Here is a 19,345-nt window from a genome sequence, read left to right as displayed (position 1 = left end):
ACAATGGGAAGAATACACTAATTTGCTTAAGGTATTGTTACAGAATTAGCCTATTTGGGAGGAAAGGCAAACTCCAATAAAATATATGAGTTTGATTGTTTTATACAAAAAAAAAAGGATAGAAAAACAAAAAGCTCACAGGAATTGTGAGCTTTTTAACATTTTGTGCACATGATACGCATTGTCAAAAGCGTCACTATATGACGCCCTAGGATGCGACTGTATTGGCCATTCTCCTGTGCATTGAGATGACTTACTAAACTTTGTGCATGTGCTGTGCTTAATTTTTTCCCCTTCCTTCCTTAAGTTCTTCCCAAAGTTGAGCGTCACTTGAAGACCTGCATAACTTATCACAGTGCGTGTTTATTCTTCCCCAAAGGTTTTCAATGGCATAAGGTCTAAGGAGGCTAACTGAAGTCTTCAAAATGCTGAGCATGACACTTTCATTGCGCACAACTTCGTTCGCTGTGAATTTGGGATCGCTATCGTTTTGGATATGAAAATGAAAATGCATACCATTTTTAGCATTTTCAAAGAAATCGAAATGATCAAATCAATAAAAAAGAAAAATTTAAAAAATGTTTTATGTAGGCACACATAGACATCAAGAATCAGCCTGTGAATCTCAACAATGGTGACAATTATAAAGCATGTTGCAGTGCATTCTGGGTGCCACCAATAAAAACTCATTAATGGCTCCCATCATGCATTGCTACACATATAAATAATGAGGTTATGTTCAGAGTTGATCTCTTTGTCACCATTGCTGACACTCATACACTAAATCTTGATGTCTGTGTGTGCTTACCTAAAATGTTATAAAATATATTTTTTAGAAGTTTCTAATTCTATTGATTTGATCATTTGGATTTAATTGAAAGGGCTAAAAATGGTATGGCCTATAATGACAGTGCTGCTATCCATAAGATTAAATTCAGGTCAAATGATTGTGAAATAACGCTTATGTTAAAACACAACCAACACCATCAGATCACCTTTACTATTTGTTCATCTGGTATTTGTTATAATTCATGTACAGCAGCCAACTAAAATCTAAAGTTAATGAGTTAATGGTTAAGAGCCCAACTAAACAAACACCGATCACCATACTGGTGACTTCAAATTCTGTTTTTCTCCTTCAGTGATTCTGCTTGTTAACATCAGGTGTCTTCAATAATGCTCAATCATCACTTAATTATCTCATTAACGTTTAACACTCTGCTCAGATGGTCACTTAAAATGACTTAATTCCATAATGTTGAACTTACATGAACAAATTATAATATTTTGAGTGGGCACAGAATAACTATGTAGTAACTGACGCTAAAGGGTGCCTAAAGCGTCAAATATTGAAGCATGGTCAAAGGTGACGCCTTGGGGTGAGAATGTGTTGCAATACACACAAAATAGCCTACACATACAGCGGCTTTAAATGTACAGATACATCACACTGTTGAGACAATTTACCAATGTTCAAGATAAGCAAAAAAAAAATATTGAACAGTTTATTGGGGGCAAGTAACAGTTCTAATGGCTCAAAACACTTGCGACTCTCTAATGTGTCTTGAATTGCTACCAGTTCGAAGACCAATTTTGATAAAGTCGTTATGTGGCGTTCCATCGCACCACTTGTATTGTTATCAGTACATTTTACTCTTACAAACTGGTTTGAATGGATTGGATAGTTCACATTCAAGCTGTTTTGTTTCAGCATGATAAATTGCATATAGGCTACAGTAAAACACAATGTCTTAAATGCCTTACTGTAAAATCAATGTATTTTTACTGTAAGGTTCAGCATACTCACCTGCCAGTATTTCCAACATTAGTGTAGTGCACAGACTCAGAGAATACGTATCAAGGGTTTTAGTTTTGCTTTGATTGCATGCACATCATTTTTACTGTGAATAAAATGTTAACATATTACTGTAAACTGTCTGTAAAAAACAAATGAAAGAAATGCTTGGCTAATTATTATGCGAGGCAGAAATAAACCCCCCTTTTCACGGCTTTCCAACAACTAGGAGTCTCTTGCCATTACCAATTTATTTCTAACATCATCATTGGATTCTCTGACAGACTGCTATCTAAGCGGGTTTAATTAACAGATAGTTACAGAGCTCTTTTTCCTGTGTTAAATGTTATAAAGGGATTTGTTTTCTGAAACCTCGTTTGTATTCACCCTTCTTTTGTATTACACGTGTTAATGGAGGCATTCAAATGCAACAGCCTTTTAAATCTGCCTCATAGACATTTTAATTGAAGAACGTGTTGATGAGCTGCTGTCACATCTCTCAGGTTAACTGGTTCAGAGCATCACTGGTTTTTGAATTAGTTAAAAAATTAAATGTCGTGCAGGTTGAGGCTTTCACTCCATTCTTTTTGCTCTGCTGATTAAGTCAATTAATAGTTATAATTAAATAAGAAGCCACAGAGTGAATGTAAAGCGTGTTTAATTTGCCAATGTTCCTGTGGTGGAGGACATGGTACAGAAAGTTCCTATTCTTTAATCCTGTATTTAATAGACTGTTCAAGGTGTCACAATTATAATGTACATTTGCTGCAGATAGAAAAATAGGTTCAAGTCAGGCGCTTCAGGTTCCACCATTTTATTGACTTAGTTTTAATTAATTAAATTTTAATTGTATGCCAATTTTATGAAACATATATCAGTAGAAAAAATAGAAATAAGCAGTTGTTAAAATAATAATAATAATAATGTATAATAAGTCATTTCTCCTCCTTACATAGAATATTTTTTTTTACATTTAGAATTGAGTTAAGAACCCATAGAACTGCATTGAACCTTTTTTAAGAGTGATTTGCTCACAGGTAATACATCAAATACAGAAAGATATGGTTTATGTATAACTTGCAAAATATTCACATATTTTGTCTATTGTTATGCATACCTCAGATTGAAATGAGAAACCCTGACTATGGAGTCACATATAAATATAATCTGCAAATTTACTGTTATGTTTATGTCATGGTGCTGATGAGGAGTTTCCTAAAAGAAATTAAATATGCCACTAAAAATAACTTATAGGCTACGTAAAACAAACGATATACATGTTATATGAATTTTTAATTAATTTTGCACATGTAGGCTATACTTTCAAATAAAATATTTATAAAATTTAATCATGTTTTTATGAAGGACATTTTTGCAAAGCAAGTGTGTGTGATGGACGCTCTTACTTTAGGTTCTGCTGCCCTCTGCTGGAAGATTCCAGTGACCACCAATAGCGGCTCAGAATAAATTAATATTCATTAATTTAATAATGGATTTTTAAATGGATAAATAATTTACATTATTTCTGATTGTGTCTGTCTGGGTAAGGAACCATTTTATATTTGAAACAAATCATATTATATCTGATAAAAAAAAATAAAAAAAATATGTAGCCTAGCCTATATATATGTATTTTTTTATTTCTTTATATTATTTTTTCAATTTAAAGATCTGTGCTTTACTGCGGAATTGAACTCATTTCATAATTGATGTAGGCCTACTTTGCACAGTTATTGGACCGAAATGAATCGACACATACGTATTCAGTATTTCAACTTACGTTCAGTAGGCTATTTCAACTGAATAATGACTGTTTATACTGTCTTTTTAGAGCTGCTTTACGGCAGAGATTAATTCTGTTTTTATCATTGAATTATTATTTTCCTGTTTATCGCTGTAAATCTGCTTTGAAACAACCTGTATTGTACACAGCGCTAAATAAAAGTGACTTGACTAGACTGAATTTCAAATCTACTGCATAATTTTGTTCTCTTTGATATGCTATCACTTTGACTTTATGGTTTAAAAATAAAATTACTGTTTTATTTATTATTAATCTCGATTGTGTTGTCTAGAACACAATGACCTCTTTATTTAATCTCTCTCTTCACTTTAGCTAACCACCTAAGTGTGTGTGTGTGTGTCTGGTTTGTTATGGGGACCAGGATAGAAATACCAGTAAATTTTGGCTTTTTGAAGTGTTTGGAAAAAGTTTTCTGTGATGGATAGGTTTGGGGCACGTTTAGGGTTAGTGTTGGCTAGAGGGATAGAATATACAATTAAGAATCAATAGGTCTATGTCCCCATAAAACATGATAACCCACGCGCGCGCGTGCGTGTGTGTATGTGTGTGTGTGTGTGTGTGTGTGTGTGTGTGTGTGTGTGTGTGCTCACGCTCACTGCAGTCTTAGTTGACAGATTGCATAACATTCATGAGATTATTTAATATGCACTTTGAGTGTTTACATAACATCTCCCGTCTGTGAGTTTAAGAACGGATTTGATGCTGTCTCTTGATGGCGCATTTCTGATATTGATGATACTGATATTAATATCTTAATCCTCTCGTGTGCTGGATTAGATGTGTTCTCTATCCAAATGTTAGCAGACCTTTGAATGAATTGACAGCTCACACACTGTTGTGTGTCTAGCTACTTAATGTTATTCGAAACTTACTGAGCTGTAACTCATTAACATGAAGCTTAATTACTCCCTGTCTGCTCTACCTCTTCATTCTGAACATTAATTAGCAATGCGAAATAATCTCAACATGCGATCGAAGAACAATCATACATCAGTGATGATAATAAATAAAGAATGATGACGTTACAACAAACAGAAATCGAGCTATTTGTGCGTTAAAATCTGAAAAGAACACTATATGCCATAAATGAGAATGGTTGCTATAAAATAACACACCGAAAAACGTCTGATTCTATGAAGTATTTATTGTATACCCAAGACAAAACCCTTCATATCAATGCTCTTTATGTGCGTGAATTACACAAAGACTGTTGTCTTATCTTTCATTTCATGGTCCTATTAGATGGAGTTTAACATTATGACCACCAGGTGGGAGACTAACTGCCTAAAAAGGACAATGAAATGCCATGTAGCTTATAGCACATTACAGTAGGCCAGCTTATAGACACCTCTAACACAACACCAGCAACCCACAAAATGCGCACTGATTCATGTTCAGAGGTAAGCTCAATCGACAACATTTGTGGCAAAATGTTGAGAACCATAAAAATAAAGTGCTTACAATGGGGCCAATTTGCGTGAGATTTAAAAGCAGAAAATGTGAATTTATGAAAGCATTTACAATTGATCTGTTAAAGTGAATACCACTGAAGCACTTAACCCTGAGTTTGTAATCCTAAACTTGACATGAAAACTTGTCCTTCGAATCTGATTGGTTGATTCATTGAAATGTTGTTGCAGGATCAACAAGGAAGTTGAACATATTGCAGTCGCTGATATCAGTTGTACAGTTAAATTGTGTGTATTATTTTAGCTGTAAAATTGTTTAAATCATTTTTATAGTTGTAAACTATAGGGTTCGTCTTTCAAGTAGGCCTAAGTTGAAAAAAGAAAATAATGTATCACAAATCATCGTTAACTTCAATTAGTAAACGCATGCCTTGAACTGAAATACTAGGTTTAAGTTCATGGAGAGAGGCTGTAATATCCAACCTCGGTCCTCCCTAAGGAAGGAATAAATAGAATATTGTGAGTCATATCGCCCAATCTCAATACTGAATGCTGATTACAAACTCTTTACCTCTATAATCTCTAAGAGAATGGAGTATTGTCTGACTTGATTCATGAGGATCAAACAGGATTCATTAAATGTCGTCAAACTCAAGACAGCATAAGGCGAACATTGCATGTCAAGCCAAAGAAACAACAACTGAGTTTGGCTTTAGCTTTAGCAGCTTTTGACCAGGTCAGCTGGCCCTTTTTATACAAGGTCGTCTTGGCTTTAATAATCAATTTATTAGGTATCACTGCATGATAGTCCGAGGGCCAGGGTAAAAATGAATGGCCACCTAACTGATAGCTTTCAATTGTTTAGAGGCTCTCGACAAAGCTGTTGCCTCAGTCCAGCGCTCTTCGCATTACATAGAGCCCTTGGCCCAGGCAGGCAAAATGAAAAGCTTAGAGGAATTACTATTGCAAATACTGAACATATAATTGGACTTTTTGCGGATGATAATATCACCTAGCTCCAAAATCCAGATGTAAGCCTCCCTAAACTTATGAGAACTCTGACAGAGTTTGGTCAGCTGTCTGGTTATCACCTAAACATTACCAAAACACAAGACCATTAACTACTCCCCCAGTTATGGCAAGCCGTTTTAGCTTAAATTGTACGCAGCCTTACTCGTCATAATTACATTTTTTACTATAAGAATTCAATAAGAGAGCTTGAGAGCTCTCTAATTCAATTTTTACTAGTAAAAATACAAAGCTCTCTAATTTAAGTATTACTAGTAACAATTACAATTGCAGAACACTCTAATTCAATTCTTACTAGTAACAATTCCAATTAAGGAGCTCTACAAATTAATTTTTACTAGTATGTCTCCATTGACTTCCATTCATTTTTAATCACTCTCTTAATGTAATTCTTACTAGTAAAAACTGATTTAGAGAGGTCTCTAATTCACTGTAAAAAATATTGTTGGTTTAACTTAAAAAATTAAGCAACCTGGTTGCCTTAAAATTTTAAGTTGATTGAACTGGAAAAAGTGAGTTAAAACAATGAAGGAGATTGATTTAATCATCAGAAACTCAAAATAATAAGTTATCTGAACTAAATAAATTATTTAAGTTGATTTGACAAAAGAAAAAATGTGATAACAAATCTTGAAAATATTTTTTTACAGTGTACTAGTAAGAATGCAATTGCAGAGCTCTCTAATTCAATTAAAGAGCTCTGCAATTACATAATCATAATTGCTTCTAGTGAGAATTGAATTGTAAACTCTCTAATTGAATTCTTACTAGTAAAAATTAAATTGTGATGAGTAAGGCTGGGTACAATTTAAGCTAAAACAAACCCAAGTATTTACTGATTAAATAAAAGACATATCTCAATAAAGTGGATCTTTCGGATGAATTTGAGGAGTGTTACTCTGGTCTTGACTTTGTCTCAACACACACTGGTCTTGGTATTGACTTGGTTAGGTCATCTGGTACTTTTCGCCTATACTCTTAATGAGTACTTTGAATGAAGACATCCTTACTTTTTCGTACGTATTCTGTTTCGGATACAGCCTCGGATTAAAATCATTTTAACACATGTCTTCAATACAATTGGAGTAGTGAGTATTTTATCATTAACTTCCATTGGAAGCACCTCACTATTTTTTGCTTTTAAAGAAAGGAGTGGAAGTTAACGTGGTAATCAACATTATACCGCAAGTGCTGTTGATTGAGCTTAACTTTTATTGAATATTCCTTTAAAAGCTTAAGGAACTGGCTGCATCATGGAAGTAGTTGTTTTTGTTTTCTCCGTGATTTTTAAGTCAGAGTTTTAATCACGAGTTAAACCGCTTAGCTCAGTTTTGGTCTTTAATGCAGAGTCAGACCCCCTGCTGACTTGTCCAGTTAGATTGGGTAGAACTTAGGACTCTCTAATGAACCACATATTGAAGCCGACATAGAGCTCTTACCATCTCGTAATGTGTTCTAATGTGGGATTACAGAAAACATCACAAGTAACAGTGGTGCAAAATGGTAAATTCACTGATAAGGGAGGCAGTTCACACCATTTTAGTATAAATATCATGTGGGAATTAAAGCTTCATACATCTCAGGATCTTTGGCTTTTTACGTTCCTCACAATCAAATAAACACATACAGTAAATCTGATAGAACAATCAAGCAAAACAGCATTTAAGTTGAAAGGTTTAAATGTGAATCTGGATCGGAAGTTACAGTACCTAACATGTGACTTTGCACTCATACACTTATCACATGACACCACATGAGAGCGAGAGAGAGAGAGGAATATGGCTTTAGTCACTGAACCTTAAAAAAACCGGTTTGTTGATATTTCTTAAAGTGAGTGTGTTCATTGGACTAGTGGGTGATGATGTAAATGGCCAATCCGTGGAGGGAATGCTGGATTAACTCAGAGAATTTTTAGCACTAATCTGTACTCTTAAATCCAACAGGCCCTCCTCACTGAAATGAGTTACACATAAAACCTGTTCTGAGAAAAACAGTGGAAGTAAGTCATCACAGTTAAGCCATCACCTGACCCCAAAGAACTGGCAAAATAATGCGGTTGCGCTTGACAAAATGTTTTTAGCATACACGGTTTACATCTCTTAGACTTTACAAAAAGTCCCTCGATCTGTGCTTTGTTTCAGTTCCGAATTATATCTAAACAGGCATCCATACATTGGTGTTTTTGTCTACAAGAGGTATGTAGTTGACACAGATAAGGAGCTTCCTTTGATTCTTGGTTATTTTGAACTTATGACTCATAGAATTCCTATTGAAAACTAATGTTTTTTTTTTCTTCCCTATTTTGGAGAACCGGAAAATCTTGACGAATGTCCAAGTGTTCTAAATTTAAAGGGATAGTTCACCAAAACAAATTACATTCTGTTATCATATTCTCACCCTCATGCTGTTTCGAACCTCTCAGGAAGAAATGGGTACAAAAGCCGTCACTGGGGTGGCAAAAGCTACACATTTGCAGGTAAAGAGTCCATATTAGTAGCTCAAAGTAACACATTGTCTACACAAAAGTGAAAATATTAGAAACTTTTTAAAGAGAATCGTCCCAGTGTTTTTTTTTTTTTTTTACCATTTTTTTCTGAAAGCGTGTATGATTTTCTGAAGGTCAGAGGTGTCCAAACAATGAACTTTGACTGAATATGGACAGAAAATGATGTAAAAATATATAAATCTTCTTTTGTGTTTCTGCAGGAAAAAAAAATAGTCATTAAGGTGAGTAATGAGGACAGAGTGCTCTTTTTTGGTGAGCTATCCCTTTAAGTTGGTCATTTCTTGAGCAGCGCATTTCCTCATTGTTGTGTATTTAAAGAAGTAAACCTTTAGAGTAAGTGCTAAGATGTTACATGGCGTAATACACAATTCGTGTAAACAATAGTGAGTTATTAATGTATTCACTCCACATTGCAGTGACTCACTCGGCTCGTGCGTTGTAAATCTGCCGTAAACAGCACAAACCGCCGCTAGAGGTCTCAGCCTCAGTGTTGACAAAAACAATAAAATAGTTCTATGTGAACATCAATACAAACCCAGCTTCGGTTAAAACGATTTGCTGGTTTATGGTGGACAAATGTTGCGATTTGTCACGAATCCTCCTTGCCTATACACAAAGACAGCTCCAGTTAGGGAGAGAGCTGCTCCTCGCGCGACTGACGGGACACACGCTGCGGTCCATACAGTAAATGACGAGCGAGATACAGTATCAAAACAGTGATCGTAAACAATACCCGGATGAAGAAAAAGGCTGCATGCAACAATGATTTCACATGGAATGGTTTTTACCCTATATGCACGTGCAAATGATAACCAACTGTTATTTTTTTCTCCGTGAAACAATGAGTTTCAGAGTTTCACACCTTTGTTGCACTCTTAGTATTCTGGGCTGCAACAATGCATGCACGTGTAAGTAGGTCAGGAGAATCGTATTGTTCAGTCAGTGTGTGCTACTGCCCCATCAGAGTGTCTAATATAAGAATAAATGAGAGCAAGCAAAAGAAAGGTAAAAGATCTCTCACACGCACAGAAAATTAAATATGTGTATCTTGCTGTAGAAAACATTGGGCAGATGCTACTGAAATCTGCTTGAGACTCCATGGATGTCACTTTTCCCGGATGTTTTTCATTTTAGTGGCACATATTGCTAAATCAATCTGTCATACGACATATTGTTGCTTAGCTGACAAACATTATATTTTATATGTGGTACGAGGCATTTATTATAAAGCAATGCAGGTTTGACTGGTTTAAAGTGAATCTAAGTGGCATTTGCAAGATAAGTCATTTACCCTATTGAAGATTTTACTGATATTTATATTTTTAATAATGTTCATTGTGATTGGCTGTCTGTTACTGCAAATCCCACAGTCGTCACCAGAACTGAGTAAGATTATCTTTATTCCATTCCTGACAAATTTGACAAAAAAATGTTTGCCTATCAAATTAACAGAAGTAGGCTATTGCATTGCATTGCAATTTAACTTGTCTTTTTTTTTGGATGTGTGGTGGTGGTGGCACTGTGGAGAGAAAAAAAAACCTGAGCTGGTCACCAAAAGGTTGCAGGTTTGAGCACTGGGATATTTTGAGCATGAGACATGCAATATAGGACTGTCCATGTAGTAAATGTACATGCATAATTTTTTCTGCAGACATTTCATTCTTTGTTTGCCAGCCACGTTACACTCACTGTTCTAAATTTCAATGAAATTCAACCCTGAATACAAAGAATATAGCCTATATATTTGATTTGATTACAATTATACACTCATCAAAACAAAGCAGTCTACAATAATTTTGACCCTTAATTTTCCCCCCACATGCAATTAGTAGCTAGTTTGTAAAAAGATTTAGCCTACTCTTTTTTGGCACAAATTATGATCATTTTCAGGATGCCATGTTAAATAAATTTCACACCATTTTAAGTAAAAATGCACTTGTAAGATAATTAAGCTTGCCCCAGGTTAAACAACCTCAGTGCAACTATTTTGCATAAAATGTAATTTATTAAGTTTTCATATGTATAATTACATTTAATCTATTAACAATATGTATTGTAAATGGATTTGTTTCACTGTTCTGAAATGGACATCTTCAATGAAAATCAACATTAAATAGGCTACCATATTTGATATGTTTACAAATATGCACTTATCAAGACAACGCAGTCTACAATGATTTTGATCCTCGATGAACAAAACCAATATGTATTGTAATGGACATCGAAATAGCTTAAACTAAAAAAAAAAATCATAAACTCGCTTTTTTATTATTATTAAATGATCATTTATGGCTGCATAAGATAGCCTATAGTATAATAATCCACATCAAAACAACAGCCTAATTTATTAAAAAAAAATAATTTCCTAACCCTTGGTGCTTCACACAATGGCAGGATGACATTTCGTAGGATTCACTCCAGTCCACCTATGCGGCCTCTAAAACCTCATATCTGTCATTGCGAAAAAGTGCAGTCTGTTTTGTTGGTCTGTAAGTTTCTGGGAAACGGCTGGAAGAATGTCCAAACGTTGTGTGGAATCGCGGCGGTTTCCCACCACAATGTTCCTCAAAATGCTCCAGTCGATCGGAAAGAAGACGGAGTTAATATGGCTGTCCACAATTTATCTGTCAGTGTAGTAAGCTCGCCTTGTGCTGCCGACACGACGCGCATAACAACCCATTTAGTTCCCATCATTTCAGAGCTTCTTGTCCCCTCCCCTCCAGACACAGACAACAACATACACCTTAATAGGGGCGCGTCTCCGACACAGCCGCCGACCAATAACCCGTCTGTCTGGGCAGAGACCAAGGGGATGAGCGCTCGCCGAGGCCCAATCAGCGCTTTTGTGTTGCCTGCCGGTGCCGGGGACTGGTCGTGAAGAGCTACAGCAGCGCTTCAGGATCGGAGAGTGAACCCGGAGCCAGAGGAACCTGAAGGGTAAAGGCGAGTCAGGTGAGTCCGGGGATTCACGCGCGGCCTAGCCGGTATCGGATCGGATTGGGGAATTAGCGAGCGATATGGTTTATAATCGTAGCTGCCACACGAATCAACCGTCATATGCGGTTATTGAATGGGCTTAACGTTTAAAAATGCCTTTGAGGGAGTCTGCTGAGCAAGCCAGACAATAGCATAGCGGATTTTGCGTGGAACACGCAGCAGTTCAAAGTAGCTGGCTAATACTATTAAAATGAGCTCGGGATTGCGCCGTGGCGTATCGCACTTCGAGCGGCGATTACAAGAGCGATTCCGAGCGAAAAGCCCGTCATATTTAGCCAGCAACTTTGACAAGTTTATTGGCCAAAGCGGCATTTTTAATGTGTGAAACGGCGTTCATTGTTTCATCTGGTGTCTCTAGGGGTTAACCCAGATTGGCGGAGAAAGCCTCGCGTCCTCCCGGCTGTGGCTACAGTAGTGCAGTAGCAGCTCAGACACAATGAAAAAGCCCAATACACACACACACACATAGCTCCATCTAAATCTATCTAACGCTCGTATTCCAATGATATCACCTCAAACGGGCTGTTTAGTGAGTGTTTTAGGGCTGTTCGGTGGAGCGGGGTTTCTCTCTACTGTGCCGAGGGCACACGGATAGTGTACGGTGAGCCTGTGCAATTAGAAAAAAAAGATGTCGAAAATGCATCAGCCATTTACGTAAGTGAGGACGTTCTCTCAACTTGCTCCATATGCACGCAAATGGCTGCCCAACACTTGACAGACGTAAGAGTGAAATCTGATTCCTGCGTGAATGCAGGTATTGATCGAAGCCAACATGGGAGTCACTGATAAACGGGGGAGATGACGTTTAGAAAGAAACTCTGATCAATGATATAATTTATATGTAGATGCGCTCTGTTGTTCTTTCTCTGCAGACAAGTCCAAAGTGAGACATGGTTTACTTTATAGGCTTTATATAGTCAGAGGCTTACTCTAGCAATCTGATTTGGCAGAGTTTGTCCCCTCAAGAATTTTTCATATGCATGCATTTAGTATCTACATGACAGTTGTTTGTTTGTAGAGACTTTTTGTTACATTTTAAGTAAAATGCACTTGACCGATAATTCCACTATTTGGGCAAATTATATTTTTCCCTACCACCCTAAAGTCTTTTAAAAGTGCACTCAGTAATCTTTGGCTAAAAAAGTTTGAAATGTGCACTACATGGAGAGGGTCCCCAATCATGGGTGCTGCCATGTTGAGATCACATGACCTGCTGTGTCATGCAATAAAAATCGGGTCCTCCCGCAAAATCGGGACTCTCTCACTTAATGGTTATACCTGGCATACACAAACAATATTAATTTAAAACGTGTATGGGTTACTCTACATTCCATAACTAAACAAATTGAATGTGTCTTTCACTTGATAAACTGTTAATAAATAAAATTATAATAGCCTGTTTGGTGAATAAATGAACACTACTATAAAATAAAAGCTACAATAAATAATTGGAGATGTAACACTTAATTTAACACTTAATTACATTAAAGATAACTGAATACATTTAGGGCACGTGCAAACATGTGGATAAACGAAGCTATCAGGCTAACCAGGTATCTGTATATTATGCTAGCAAATAAGCTAACGAATACAGACATTAATGACTTTTTTTTATAGGAATTTTAATCCGGCGCTAAAGAGTGCATATTAAAAGCAATTTAAGCAAATGGGATTGCTTTGGGTCCTAACATGGACCCTATTTCGAGGAGGACCTGATTTGTCACCACACCAGAAGTAAAAATCCTATTCATTTGATTTTTAATGATAACTTAAACATTACAGCTTTAAAGATAGACCTGCTTTGAGTTACATATTTGTTAATGAATGGTATGCTTTCAACAGTCAGACAGCATTATTTCGACTTATTTTTAAAAATAATATTTTGCAAGGAAATCACACCAAAAGAACTCCTTAGCGCCCGCCCACTCCCATGAAGCACTGTGAATGATGTAATAGTCAGTCACCTTGGCTGCACTCTCAAACTATTTAAATATTACTTCTATATTTTGCAATAAACCAAAAAATCAACTTTAAATCAGTTTTATATTTATCCTTTTTTTGTTTTGTTTGTCATTCGCCATGCTTTGTGGGATAACTGGGATTAGTAATTAATTCAAGCTAATTCAAATACTTTTTTTGCTTCAAATCAAACTTCATAATGTGGTGATTTACCTCGTAGCGGGTTGGTTTTGGTTCATGACTTTTAACCTTTTAACGAACACTTTAAAACCTCATATGGAAAAATAGGAATGGGAAAATACTTTTTAACCAAGGCTGCTGAAAAAGTGACAGTTACTACTACTAGTTTGAATTCAAGAATGACCGTTGGATTGTATATCGTAAATGGAGAAAAACAAACAAAATAAAATTGACGGCTTGGGTATAAACATCATACATCCACACAAATAGGTGTCAGCATAAAGTTTAAAACCACTAAATGAGAGCCAGCAAAATGTAAACAACTTACCAAGTGCACCTTTTAAGCTCAAGGAATTTCTTAAGCAACTAACGTAAAGGCATATGTACTTCTTGATATGTTTATAGCATATAAAAAAGGATTTACAAACCTGCGCACATATATTCAAACGCACATAACTATAGAATCAATTCTTAATGCACATGTGGCAGGTTTGCGTTTAAAGTCTGTTTAGACATGCATTTTTACCTTACAGTTACTGTAAATCCGGCCTCTAGTTCATAAACGCCAGAGGTGAACTGGCCCCCGACTGAGCCTGGGTTCTCCCAAGATTTTTTTTTCTCCATTGGGTCGCCTGATGGAGTTTTAGGACACCGTTAGGTCACTTGATGGAGTTTTTCGGTTCCTTGCCGCTGTTGCCTTTGGTTTGCTCAGTTGGGGATATTCAAATGAATTAACCAATCAGTAATACCCTTGATCAGCTCTACCAAAGTGGATATTTTTCCACTAAGAAACGAACATTGTTATTACAGTATGTTTAGATTGATACTGTGAAGCTGCTACTGTGATGCAGTCTATATTGTGAAAAGCGCTGTATAAATATGCTTGACTTTATATAAAAATTTCCCAGTTTGACTCTCCACACACTGTTATTAAAGCCATTTATACTTATTGTGCGGAGAGAAAGGTCTGCTCAGAAGTCACTTCTCTTAGAATTACCATAGTGAAATCATACTAATGTCTGATGCAAGTAATCTGTGTAAACAAAAGATATGTGAAGGAAAAATATTTTTTTAGCAAGTGGCACATCTAATGAGCGCCATTTGGAGTGTTTTCTGCTATTTTTTTTTTTTTTGTTAAAGGCTGCTGTGCTGCATACTGTGAGGGGCGCCCCACTAGTATTACATCCTCAAGAGGGGTCCAAACAATGTTCTTATTGACTGTTTTGCTCAAAGGCATTTTGTGTGGACTGTTCCCCCTCCTCCCCCTCAGGCGGAAGATACTTGGCAGCTTGGTATTTATTTTTCTACCTTTTCTGCGCTATTCATCACTGTAGTCGGTGCACCCGAGCTTATGGCCATTGCCTGTGAAAGGATTTTATGCTGTTTGTTCTCTTTAATTTCCATGGTGCATGGGCACCTTATTGCTAGTGACTGTCTGGTTTTGTTAAGCCAAGGAAACCTGTGAAGTGCGGTGCCAGATGATAAGATGGAATACACTGAGCTGAGCAAAGACTCTAAGCTCAAGTTATCAATGTAGATTTCATCATAGATCTGTCACGGTTTAGAGGTACCTGTTTGAGTACCTGTTCTGCTTAGACCTGCTTCATCCCAGATCTTGTGTTCACATCGGTGCTTCTCACAACATTGGCATTTCCATGCTGAATGCTTGGATTTTCCCAATAAATATAAGCCTACACTAATGCGTATTTGTTTGCGGTTCATGATTCAAGGGTAAAGACTTGTGCTCTGTTAAAGAGATGATGAGCTTTGCTCTCACTTATGTCATTCAAAAATCTGTTTGACTTTCTTCTTTAAAAATATATTTAGAATTTTTGTCTGTATAATGCAAGTCAATGCGGTCCAAAACAACATTTTTCATTGTATGGCCATTTTAAGCATTCTTCAAAATATCTTCTTTTGTGTTCTGTAGAAGAAAGTCACGTAATGATTTCAAAAAAAATGTTTTTGCTGATAATGTGTCCCATCTTTCTTTCTTCAGTCGAAAAGAAATTAAGGTTTTTGATGAAAACATTCCAGGATTTTCTCCATATAATGGACTTCATTGGGAAGAAAACGGTTCAAGGTTCAAATGGTTTCAGTTTCAGCTTCAAAGGGCTTTAAACGACACCAGACAATGATTAAGGGTCTTATCTAGGACCCTTTGAGTCATGACTCAAAAAAAGATTCATTCATTTTGATGCACGAGTTCGAACAGGAGAGTCACGAATGCTCATCACAGAACAGAGCAAGGTGAGCATTTGTGCTCATAAAACTTAAACTTTTTAATTTAGTTTTTAAATGACCACTCGTTCCGCTTGATAAGACCCTTATTTATTGTCTAGTGTCATTTAAAGCCCTTTGGAACTGCACTGAAACTCATTTTGACCTTGAACTTCTTGGTTCTCATTGAAGTCCATTATGTGTAGAAAAATCCTGGAATGTTTTCATCAAAAACCTTAATTTCTTTTCGAAAGAAAGAAAGACATGGACATCTTGGATGACATGGGAGTGAGTAAATTATCAGCAAAAGTTTTAAAAGTGAACTACTCCTTTAAGTGCCGAATCACTATTGACAACCTAAATTCAAGACTCTCAATGTTCAGGGAACTGTGTTCGATCAGATGTGCCATCATGAGTTCATCTAAAAGAAGAGACCATGCCAATGAAGACGTTTGATAGGTAAATCGCATTTAGAGCTGCATATTGACTCTTGGATCAGAAAGAGTACTTGAGTTGGCTGGGTTTCAGGACTACTGAATGGTCAGAAAAGGTAGTGTTTAGAATTAGCAGTACCCCTTTGGCAAACGCTTTGAGTAGACACAACAAAACGACTCGCACTGTAAACATGCGCCATGAGATTTACGGCTGTGCAATATGATGATGTGGACCAAAGTTGTGCTAGTTTTGTAAAACGAACCCTCACTGCGACAGTCCTGAGAGACAAGAATGGGGCATTGACACTCACATGTCCTCCCATTGATCCCCTACCCTTCAATGGACCTTCAGGGTCAGTAGTGTTGCTTTAAAGGCGGTATAAAAGAGAAGAGGATGCCCACGTCCAGTAGATTTTTGGTTTTGTGTGATAGTGGGTTTAAAAAAGACCCTCAGGACCAAACTGTCAGGTCCAAAAGGTTTGATTAATTTGCTCTTGAGTAAGCTAGGGGCTGCAGCGTGCCCTTTCCCCAGATAAGGCTTATGGGTCTAGGAAACAATATGACCACATGACTTTTGGCTTGATAAATCGTAATAAACAACATCATTACCTCAGACCTTCCCATTGACGTCATAGAGAAATGAATCAGATACTTGCAGGAATGTTTTTCATTGTACTTGATTTGCGGTTTGAGTTGCAAATCTTAAGAACATGGCATACGTTTCTAATAATCGATAATTGTGTGGTTTTTTGATTTATCCATATTCACTGGTCATTCAGTATTTGAGCTAAATGGTTTCCTGATGGTTACATTTGTGACAAGTGCTGTTCATACTAGTTATTTATCTTTGATAAAAGTCAGCCAACCATGTCTTCCCTTTTTATTGACTAGAGCAGGTCTGATTCATCCCTACTCAAAATCAGTGCTCGTTTCATGATCCATAGTTATGTAAAATTGAGACATGAATGTTTTGAAAAGAAAGAAATCAGCATAATTACCCCTTAATCAGAAACATTAAGTTTATTTAAAAATCTTCCCAAGTGAAAATCCTTTGAGGGTTGCTTGTACATGCTACTAATTGATATGGATGTTAATAAATCTAGATCAGTAAAAGAAGTACAAACAAAAAGAAAAGTATGTCAAACTGTTTTGGGACGTGATGCCAATCTGTGTCAATGTTCGGTAGTATAGGTGAAGGGATAAGTTCACCCAGAAATTAAAATTGTCATTATTTACTCTCCCACATGTCGTTCCAAACCTACTTGACTTTTTTTTTGTTGTTTCTGCCGTTTTAGAGATGGTTTCATTTTCAACTGTTTTTTTTTCCCCCACACAATGAAAATCAATTGGGTCCTAGACAACATTGACTTTCAAACAAAAAACAAAAACACTGAAACATTCTTCAAACTATCTTTTATCAGGGCTCCAGACTAACTTTTCCAGTGGTTGAACTGGTGCTACGAATTTTCTCAGTTAGTCGCACCAACATTTGATTTGGTCGCACCTTTCTTTTCTTTTTTTTTGCTACATGCCATGGGATTAATCAATGCATGCTGATGAATATTGGTTTTAATGGACCAAAGCTAGGCTTTCTTGGTTGCAGCATAAATACCTGTAATATATTAATTATCATTGCCAAATTTCAGGATTTTCATGGATTTTGGACAGTAATTTTAATCTGTAATTTTAAGCATTTTACATTTGAATTATATACAATCTATCTATTTACATTTTAATCATAAATCTATCTATCTATCTATCTATTATCATCTTTCTTTTAGCATCGTCTTTCTTTCTTTTAAAAATTATTAAACATTCAAATGTATGCATTACATTTTAAAAGATTGGAGTATTATAATAAACTAATAGCCAACAGATTTTTCATTATCAAAGTTTACAGTTATAACAAAAATCAGAAATCTCACACTCGTTACCTTCTGCATTTTATAATCATTTCCTTTTCCTCAGTCGAGCGATTACTCTCATCTAACCGCTGAAAAGATGTAGGATGGGACACGCTGTTTTGTGAGACATTTTCATTTTTAAATGCCTTAATTTGTGAATTCGTAATTGGCGCGTTCCAACATCAGTGTGCAATGCGCGTGACGTCTACGTTCGTCCTTAAATAAACTGCACGTTTCTTGCGGAAGAACACTGTAACCAGAGCTACTTCTCTCCATTAATGTCTATGGCAAGTCATGCAGGCACTGGGCAAATCTGCATCCGAGGTGACCCCCGGATAAAATATTCAGAATATAAACATTTATTATAGGCGTACCGTAGTGATTCTGGGTAAGTCAAAAACACGGTTTGGAAAATGGATTCATGATGTACCGTAGCGTACTTGTTCCTTTTGAACATAAGTTACGGACCGCAGCAGCTGATACAACGCGTTCTGTTGCGCGAGCGTACACTCGCACATATACGACCACATAAAATTTTAACTCGCACATTCTCAAAAAATGGTCGCAGTCTGGAACCCTGTTTATGTTCTGCATAAGAAAGTCAAAGATGAAAAATGAAAAACTAAAAACCTTAATTAAAGAAATGTTGCCTTTTCTAAATACACTATAATATTAAAATAACAATTGGTTGGACTTTGCAGGGTGAGTAAATAAATGATTTTAAGTTTTTATGATTTTAAAGCTCCTTTTCAAGTTAGAAACACTTGAAATAATCTCTATAGATGCAACCAGGTTTGTTGATCAGACTGTCATGATTTTTCCTCATAAAGTTGAATAGGTCCGTCATCCGTGCGGTCAAGCTAAAATGACAGATTTTTAAACCAATCCAGGCAAGACGTCAGCCTCCATTTCTTTGAAGAATCACTGTTTGTTTTCCTGTATACGTTTTAGAGGTATCTGAAACCCTTTGGTGTTCGACAGTTGCGCAGCAAGGGACCTTTGACTCCAGAGCTTTTTCCGCTCTGCTCTGTCAGTTGCTGATTAATTATTCTCCACCATTTTAGTTGTGAGATCTTAGGTGGGCACAGAGAGGGAATGTTTCAGTCGA

The 19,345-nt window shown here is 36.4% G+C and overlaps 1 protein-coding gene across 1 annotated transcript in view; it reads left to right on the top strand.

The window, feature by feature from the left end:
* The first annotated feature begins 11,270 nt into the window (after nucleotides 1-11,270).
* Nucleotides 11,271-19,345, top strand: part of gatad2b (GATA zinc finger domain containing 2B) — a 50,558-nt gene continuing 42,483 nt past the window's right edge. Inside the window, exon 1 of the mRNA XM_089123141.1 lies at nucleotides 11,271-11,495. The gene's annotated coding sequence lies outside the window, so the exon portion shown is untranslated. The remainder of the gene's footprint in view (nucleotides 11,496-19,345) is intronic.

The sequence above is a fragment of the Pimephales promelas genome, chromosome 18 (assembly GCF_988280905.1).
Source record: "Pimephales promelas chromosome 18, fPimPro1.hap1.1, whole genome shotgun sequence".
NCBI classification, from domain to species: Eukaryota; Metazoa; Chordata; class Actinopteri; order Cypriniformes; family Leuciscidae; genus Pimephales; species Pimephales promelas.
Note: the sequence above shows the minus strand (reverse complement) of the source record. Positions and strands in the feature narration are given on the sequence as shown.